Genomic DNA, 8,710 nt, shown 5'->3' on the forward strand with positions numbered 1-8,710 from the left:
CCAGTTCCTCTAATAACTTTAGCTCAGCTCCGACCTTTTGATGCAAGGCTCTGACCTTTTGATGTTGTCCCTAAAAACATTTTGGTGTTCGCACCCTTTATCAAACCTAACTTATTGCGGAACACAACCTTGTATCTTCAAAGGACGGCTTGAAAAGCGATTTTTATGACTTTAAAGATTTCATGCCAATTTAATTTAATTTGCAACCAGTCCTTTCCCATTAGCTTGGCCTGTGTCCCTCTGTGACAATTAAAGGCAGCTGGGCTTCTTGTTCTTTGTAAGCAACTGGCATACGGTGGTCCCAAAAATTTTTTCGGTTTCCCCCCAATAAATTCACAGCTTGGCTGCCATGCTGCCCAAGTTCAGGATCTGAGCTCCTTCTCGAATATAATCAAAAGTAAGCGATGCCCCGGTATCAACTTCCATTTTCAAGGGTCTTCCAGTCACTTGCAGAATCACTTCGATTGAGGCTATCTTATTTACCTTAACGACATTCAGACAATACATTTCATGCTCCTCCACAGAGCTCTTCCCCACTTGGTTCAGTGGTCTCATGGCTTGCAGCTTCTGCTGTTTTTTATTGCATTGGTGTGCTTTGCATCGTACGGCAAAAAGCCTTGATATGGTTTCTTCGGTTACAACAGAAAACACAAACACATAACAATGGCAAGCTTCCTGGGGGCTAATGCTCCCCACACCAAAAGCAATCCACCTCTATCTTGGGATGATATCCTACTCTTTTCTCTGACTTTGATCTGGTCACGAGGACCAGGCCTGGTTCTCTACTGTGCCTGCTGATCTTGCCATGTGCCTCACAGCTATACTGCCCCACGGCTAATTCACTTCCCCTTCTGGCACACTTCGTAGCTCCGAAACGCACTCTGTCACCGGAGCTATCTTGATCGCTTTGTCTAATGTGATTTTAGTTTCATCCAGGAGGTTCGGGTTCTGAGGTTGTTGATCCCGCAAACTTGACAAGCACGGAGCATATCACTGACGCTGCACCGAACACGCAGTGCTTGGTCATTTGGCGGAGCTTAGCTACGAAGGTGGAGATGGATGCTTCTGGTTCCCAAACAGCAGAGTTGAATTTGTACCACTGCAGGGTGACAGAGGGCCTGGAGCTAAAATGTTCCTTGACCAATGTGACCAACTGGTCCAAGGTTTTTTTGAGTCGGGAGCCGCCGGGGACTAAGATTTCTTATCAGGTTGTAGTTTTGGGGCCCACAAACCATCAGAAGTATCATCTTCTGCGTGTCTTCCCTTGTTATCTCATTCGCTGTGAAGAAATAACAGCCGTTCGATGTACTGACTCCAGTCTTCGGCTCCCTAGTCGAATGGTTCTAACTTTCCGATCATTGGCATCTTACTCACTTTTCGGGTGCTACTGTCATGGTTTCCCCTTCTCGTTTGTCTTTGGCGGTTTCTCCCTTCCGCCTTCAAATCCTGAACTGCTGAAGAATAACAATCAAACCGTTTATGTTGTCACCAATGTTGTGGCTCAAGGCAATATACCGGAGAATTCCAGTAAAAATAAAGGGGTTTTATTCCCAATAGGCAAAGGCAAGATATACAGGCACAGTGCAATGCTGGTTAGGTCTTAATTCTCCAGCTCCGGGGTCCACACGGTATGGGTCCCTGCACCCAGGGTCCTTCGCTTTCCCTCTATTTGTAGGGGTTTGCACGCTCCCACACGATTGGTCCCAAACCAGATATGTGGACTGCAAAGCCTGCCTCTATAAAGGTTCATGCTGTTGCATCCTTCCCAGCAGCAAGTTTTATTCTGGCCCTTCTGTAGATTCCTGCCTGGCTCAGTATTCTCAGCTGTTCCTTCTCACTGCATCATAAAATCATGTCATATCATGGAATCCCGACAGTGCCTGTAGTTCAGTATATCCCTGTTGTTTAGTATATCATCTGCAATTTTGGCCAATTTTTAACAGGATTTCTAAATCTATGTCGTTCATGTAGTTGAGCAATAGTGAGGACAGAGCATTATTCTGTTCAGCAATCCGCTGAGTAATAGTTGCCAGCCAAGCATCACTTCGCTGCCCGTAAATCTTCTTGCCCCATTCCAGCTAATTCACAATTTGTTAAATTCGTTAAAAAACACCCTTACCTTGAGTTTAATCAATATCCCAGCATGTAGACCTTTACCAGAAGCTGCCAGGGTAAAGATTCCTTCTTAGAAGACAACAGGTGGAATCTCCCCAGAAATCAGCAAAGGCCAATAATGGGCAGGAAAAGAGGCATTGAATCTGCCGACAGCAATGACGTAAAAGACTTAGAGTAAAAATCTTAAAGGGGCAGGTCCCACTCTGTAATACGATCAGTCACCATGCCAGTTAAAGATATTCCGTTCACCAGCAACATAGTCTCTCAAAGATCGCACCATTTTTAAACGCCACCACAGCACAAAGGAGTTCACCAGGAAACACCCTTGACACTTTCCCCTGGCACTGCCCCCGCCATTGCTTCCTGTCACTTCCCTGGCACTACCTGGGCATTGCCATGGGCACACCTTAGGAGACCAGTCGGGTTTATGCCATTCTGCCTTCACTTCGATGTGGATGGTTTTTCTGATGGTTGGCTGGCTAGTGGCAGTGATTCAGGCATAGATGCAAAATGGAAATGAATTCAAACGATGTCCCCGATGTTGATTGGTGGGACAGGCACCCCGACACTGACAAGGGGAGGGGACAATCATGTCACGCTTTTACATCAGTGCGAAACTCAATTTGGGAGTACTTGTGAGATTTCTCACTCCTGTCACCATGCCCGCCTGATATGACTGGGAGAGGAGTATCCCAACCGCGAGTAATATCTCAGTTGGGATTTTCAAAGCCAGTTGTACCCAGTGAACAGATTGTACAGGCTTAGAATAAGTTTCCTGAATTTGTCTGTGGGAGGCTGTGCATCTCTGGACAGTTTGTCGCAGTCTCTGCAACCTATTACAAATAGACCCACTCTCTGCTGGGTCAAGTCTTACTTTGTCTCGATGTAAAAGTTACCACAGCCTTTCAATTCCTTGCAGCACGTTTTTTGGTGGTGTGCAACAGAGCACATTCTTCGGATCCCTCGGGCTGCATTTCATAACTGCATCAACCAAGTCACCAATGGTCTCTGTGCCAGAGATAATGACTGCATTATTTTCCCAATGAATGCAATTTGAATCACACATCTATGGGTTTTCCTATAGTTCCTGGCTTCCCTCATTTACAGGAGATCATAGACTATTGGAATAGAGCTATTAGGACACCAGCATGAAAAGATTGTACAGCTGTTCGGTGATGACTGCCACAGAATCGTGCAGGTCTGTGCTAGGTTTCCAAACAGCTGTCACAATTCCTTTTATTCCACAACAGTCAGCCATTCACTTACTAATCACCCATCACAGAATATCAGAGGATGACTGAAAGGGATCAAGAGCCAACCACTCCACATATGCCTTATGACATTTCCCTGCCCACCCGCAGTGGTGAGGTAATCAGAGGCATGGGACAACCTGGATGGTCACCAAACACATAATTGGGCTTCGAAAGCAATAGTTTTCATGCCTGTCGAAATGAGAATGCAAAGCCTACTGACATAATAAGTAACTAAGGCAAAAAGAATAGATGCACATAAGGGGAAATTAGACAATTATATGAGGGATAAAGGAATAGATGATTTGTTGATAGGGTGAGATAAATAAGGTGGGAGGTTGTTTATCCAGAGAATAGACACAAGCATTGACCTGCTGAGCTGAAATATATATGTCTGTGCTGTAAATATAATACCCTTGGATGGGGTTACGGGGATAGGGTGGAGGTGTGAGCTTGGATAGGGTGCTCTTTCCAAGGGCCGATGCAGACTTGATGGGCCGAATGGCCTCCTTCTGCACTGTAGATTCTATGATAATCTATGATACACATTCCATGCTTGAAGATCTGGGGGTTCACTTTAATACAGTCCACACTTACTTTGTGGTAGTGTGCCGCATGCTGGAGGCACAAACACAGAGTTTTTAGAGAATTATATTTGTATTGGTAAACATTAAAAATAAGGTACAGTTTGAAGTGTGTTTAATTTAATGTTTCTGTGCCTGAAAAGGTAAAACCTATAGTTTGATTCATGCTGGATAAAGGTGCTTGCATGAGTGGGGGTTGGTTAAGTTCCAACTATGTTCTATGTTTCTATTGTTCTTAGAGCAGGCTGGGGCGTGATGAGCAAATAGGCCAGCCGAGATATAGGGGCATTGCTTAGCAACTGGAGGCACTTTCAAGCAAGAAAAGCTTTTTAAGCTTCAGTTTTAGCTGGATATATTGTAGTTGGAGGTGAACCTCTCTCAGTCTTCCAGGAGAAGCTGGACAGGACAAGGAAGTTGCAAAGATGCAAGCTTCCTAAGGAACAAGATACAGGCCAGGTAACCAGGGAATTGGGACAGAAAGAATGTCTAAGATGAGTGGAGTTAAGAGAACAGAGAACAGAAGTAATCAAGGACAGTTAAACAAAGGGTTCTGAATTAGAGACAATTGTAGTAACCAGATTTAAAGTAGGACAGCAGACTCCAAAGGTAAATCAAACATCTGATGCCATTTTAAAACAGTCTGGGAATTGAGAGTTAAAGAAACTGCTTTGTACAGCAGACAAGGCAAAGAAATCCTAAAGGGGTTGGTGTAAATCCTTGATCAGATTCATTGGAGAGGAAGCTTTGTTTAAAAGATTCATCTGTGAAACCTGGTCTGGATTTTGGAATGCAAACCGTTAATGGAAAGCATTATCGTGAACAAAGATTTGAAAGCATGTTTTTGGGAGTGGAGTTTGGAAACTGTCACGTGACAATCATCTGAGAGGATTCTGAGGAGAAATCATTCGATATTCACTTGAGGTTTAGAGTGGAGAGTGTATTTGTCCACAGCCATCTTGTGTGTTTAAAGAGACGTTGTGTTACTGAAACCATTGAAGCTTAAGACATATTTTATAATCCGTGTTATTCTTAAAATCTGTGTGTATTTGTTAAGCTAAAGGCGTATTGTATCAAAACCCAACTTTCCTTCAAATGTTCCATAATAACTAGAATAATAAAAGCATTAACATCATGTCTCACGCATGTACCTTTTGTCAATGTTATTTTTTCTTGTTATTAAAGCTAGTCAGAAATCCTGTGACTCACTGTTCCTCCTTTAATAAAAAAAGTAAAAGTTACAGGGCGGGGTTCTCACCCATTTTCGGGTGTAGCGCACCCCCGCTGACAGTGCGAACCTCCGTCCCAGCAGCCGCCAATGGAGTTTCCCATTGTGGGCACACCCACACCGTTCAGAAATCCTCGGGCGTGAGTGCGCTGACGGCAAAACGGAGGATCCCCCCCAATGGAGAATCCAGCCAACAGTGTTTTGAGCCTGGGTTCCATTCTGGAATCTTCCCACCCAGTTGCAACATCGACTAGGATTGTAACAATTCCATGTGAAAGAGGAAGTGAAATACGGCTTCCCCCTGCTGATGATGGAAAGTGAAGATGGTGCAGTGGAGGGAGGACCAACTTGCAGCGGGAGATGCCGGATAAATTAATTGTGCAGCATTTTGGTTGCCCTGCCCATTTCCTTCAAGTGTTCCATAATGGCTTGAATGATAAAAGCATTAACATCATGTCTCAGCACATGTGCCTTTTGTCAATTTATTTTTTTAACTAATTTTGCTGTTCCTGTGACGTAGTCCCTGAGTTGCTGATGATAACACTGTTTGTTGTTGGGCAAGTGAGAACCTTTGAGATATTCACGATCAATGATCTTTTTGAATGCAGAGCTTTGCAGGGTTCAGTCACAGATAAGAGCAGCTAGCTCGGCTACTGCTAAGTCATCTAGCCCTGGTGCTTTTCTGGTCTCAGGGTGTGAAACGACTGATGGGAGGGAAGGGCCAGGGAGCAGATGTGCTACCATCATGAATGGCAACTTGCCAGCCAATTATCACTCCCAGTGATTTCCAGGAGGGCAGAAGATTAGTGATATTTGCAAAGGCCAATTCCATAGTGTCCACCATCCTATCCAGGAAAGAGCAAATTTTGAAGCCCACAGTCTGAATGACAACACCTCCAATAAAACTCACAAAAGATGGTAGCACGGACAACTGATGCAAATTCCTTCCTGCAGTGTAGAACTGCCAGTATTCTCCATGATAGACTGCAACAGGGCACCACAAAGTGGAATGGGACGTCTCCAGATTTTCAGGCAAGGTATGCCAATTCCTTGACAGGTTTACCAATACAAAGTACAAATGCATTGTTTGATGACAGGCACATCCAGACTTCAAATAACCATTGGGAGCCAGTTTGTCCCAAGGAGGTGGGCTTGCATGTCAACAATGCCTCATTTATTGCAGCCTCATAGTTAAATTAATCTGAGCATCGCACTAATGATATCAAATGAGTGCACGTCACCATTTCCCATTATGTATGAAAGACAACAATTAACAGCTCTGTGCAACTGTAGCACTTCAGTTTCATGTGCTGTACTACACTGTGCTCCAGATAGTTGATCCCAGCAATCACAACTGGAGCCGCTCTACCATAAATTGCCCATCAGAATTTGTAATTTGCATTACGCACCAGAAATATTTATTATATGCGATGATAAGGTAGCAGTGAAACAACCTACTCTAAGGCCTTTGCTCTAAATGATCTTTCTAAACATGTGCTTTTCAAATCTGAAATTCAGTGCCTTCCTAAGTTTGATCAAGTAAGAAGGCAATCGTTTACCTAAATAGATGAGTTTATTTTATATTTATGGTAGTTTACTCATCAGATTAAGGCATCAGCTTACCTGCAGCAGACCCTCAAGGACAGGTCGTTGATCTTCAGTAATATTGTGCCTATAATTAGTTTGAAGATCAGCGGGAAAATGCCTTCTGTTTCCCTCGCTTTAGTATTTTCCTTGTTTCTTCTTTCCAACAAACAAATGTTAACTGTGTTAAATTTAAAGGCAGTTTTCTGTTGGAAAATTAATTTTGATAGCTGGGTTTCATTTCACTCGCATACTATAACCCAACTTGAAATCATGCCCCCACTTTTATGGACTAGGGTTAGAGGACAAAAGCTGTTCCAAATTTATTTATTTTTTTATTTAAAAAAAACTTTTTTTTGTAGTTATAAATGACTTTTATTGCATGTTTCATGTGCTCTTCAAATAATTTTCCAGGCAGGAGGATACCATCATATTTCTGCCGAAACCACCTCATTGATTCTTCCTTGGAAATTTTGTGTTTTGACCCAATGCGTCCCCTTTTCAACATTTTATCAGAAATGCTGAAACCAGGCTGCCCCATGACCACATAGCAATCCAGACCATAAATTCCAATACTAGGATCATACTTGATGCCCAGATCAATGTGTTCCTGGATTCCAAAGCCAAAGTTCCCACTGTTCCCGAAGTTGCTCTTCCTCAGTTCATATTCCCGAACCTTTAGACCCTTCTCTAAAATTTCCTCAGCTTTGGCTCCACGGATTGTGCAATGAACAGCAATCTTCTCATTTCTTCGAATCCCAAATGACCGCACAGTGTGGCGAGCTTTAGAAAACACTGGGGTCTGGCCAGTGAGTTGCTCCAGTACTTTAGCAGCTCTGGCGAGTCAGTCACTACTTTCACCCGCACAGATATTCAGACATAGCTTCCTAATGCGGAGCTCACGCATAGGATTTTCCTTCTTTTCACCCGCCATTCCCACAGCAGCGCAACAGCGAAAAGCAAGCTGTTCCAATTTTAACATTCCTGCTCCTCAGTTCCCTATAGGCTGCAATTCATTATCATTTAAAATTAATCTCTGCACTGTATTCCCAACAATATAGTCCAATTTGTACTAAGATTTATTGAGATATTTTGTTAATAATGTTTTAATTAGTATTGGCAGAAACTCATGTTTTGAATATCTCCAGTGAGTCATAAGCTGCTGGCTCTCCAAAGCTGAATGATTCCTGTAAGTATTCTCTGTACGTGAAGTTGATTCAGGTCAGAGTAATGTCGACTGCAAAAGCATTAACCTATTGGCTTTACCCGTGAATGATAATGGTCTTCTTTGAATGATTGGAAACTGTTCAGTTTATTTACTGCATAAGTTAGGTTATCACAGAAGTCGGTATCCTTGGTAACTTTGCAAGATTCAAATTTCAAAGATCTTGGGCTAGATTCTCCGATTTGAAGACAGTGCGTTTTGCACCCGAAAAAAAGGTGCAAAAGTTGCACCGATCCTCTGTCTGGTGGGGGGCTAGCAGGCACGCAGCATAAAGCCCCCGGCTTTAGCTGCGAATATGGCCTGAGAATTGCCAGGTCCATGGCCGCGCATGCGCAACATGGCACCGGCCACACGCGGACCCGGCCTGCCAAATAGAGCCCCCCTTTGGTCAGACTCGCCACCCCCGGACCACCCACCAGCCCCCACCAAAAACCCCCTGCCCGTGGAATGGCTTCCACCAGACTGTGGCGGCGTTGGACTCAGTCCGCAGCCACCACGCCGGGTTGACGAAAATAAATAGCGTGAATGACCCACGCTGTCGAGAACTCGGCCTATCGGGCGGAGCATCAGAGAGGACCTCAGATGACGTCCAGCATGTGGAGTACTCTGCGAGTATGCAATTTTGGAGGGGGCAGAGCATCGCAAAAGCAGCGCCACCCCAATTTTGGCACAAACGGGAATCTCACCCCTTTTGTTTTCCTCCGAGTGACCAGATGAAAAGAAGTAA

The 8,710-nt window shown here is 44.0% G+C and overlaps 1 pseudogene; it reads right to left on the minus strand.

Annotated features, from left to right (window-relative positions):
- Positions 1–333: 333 nt before the first annotated feature.
- On the minus strand, positions 334–7,713 carry LOC140418110 (large ribosomal subunit protein uL5-like; annotated as a pseudogene).
- Between the last annotated feature and the right edge of the window lie 997 nt (positions 7,714–8,710).

The sequence above is a fragment of the Scyliorhinus torazame genome, chromosome 5 (genome assembly GCF_047496885.1).
Source record: "Scyliorhinus torazame isolate Kashiwa2021f chromosome 5, sScyTor2.1, whole genome shotgun sequence".
NCBI lineage: Eukaryota > Metazoa > Chordata > Chondrichthyes > Carcharhiniformes > Scyliorhinidae > Scyliorhinus > Scyliorhinus torazame.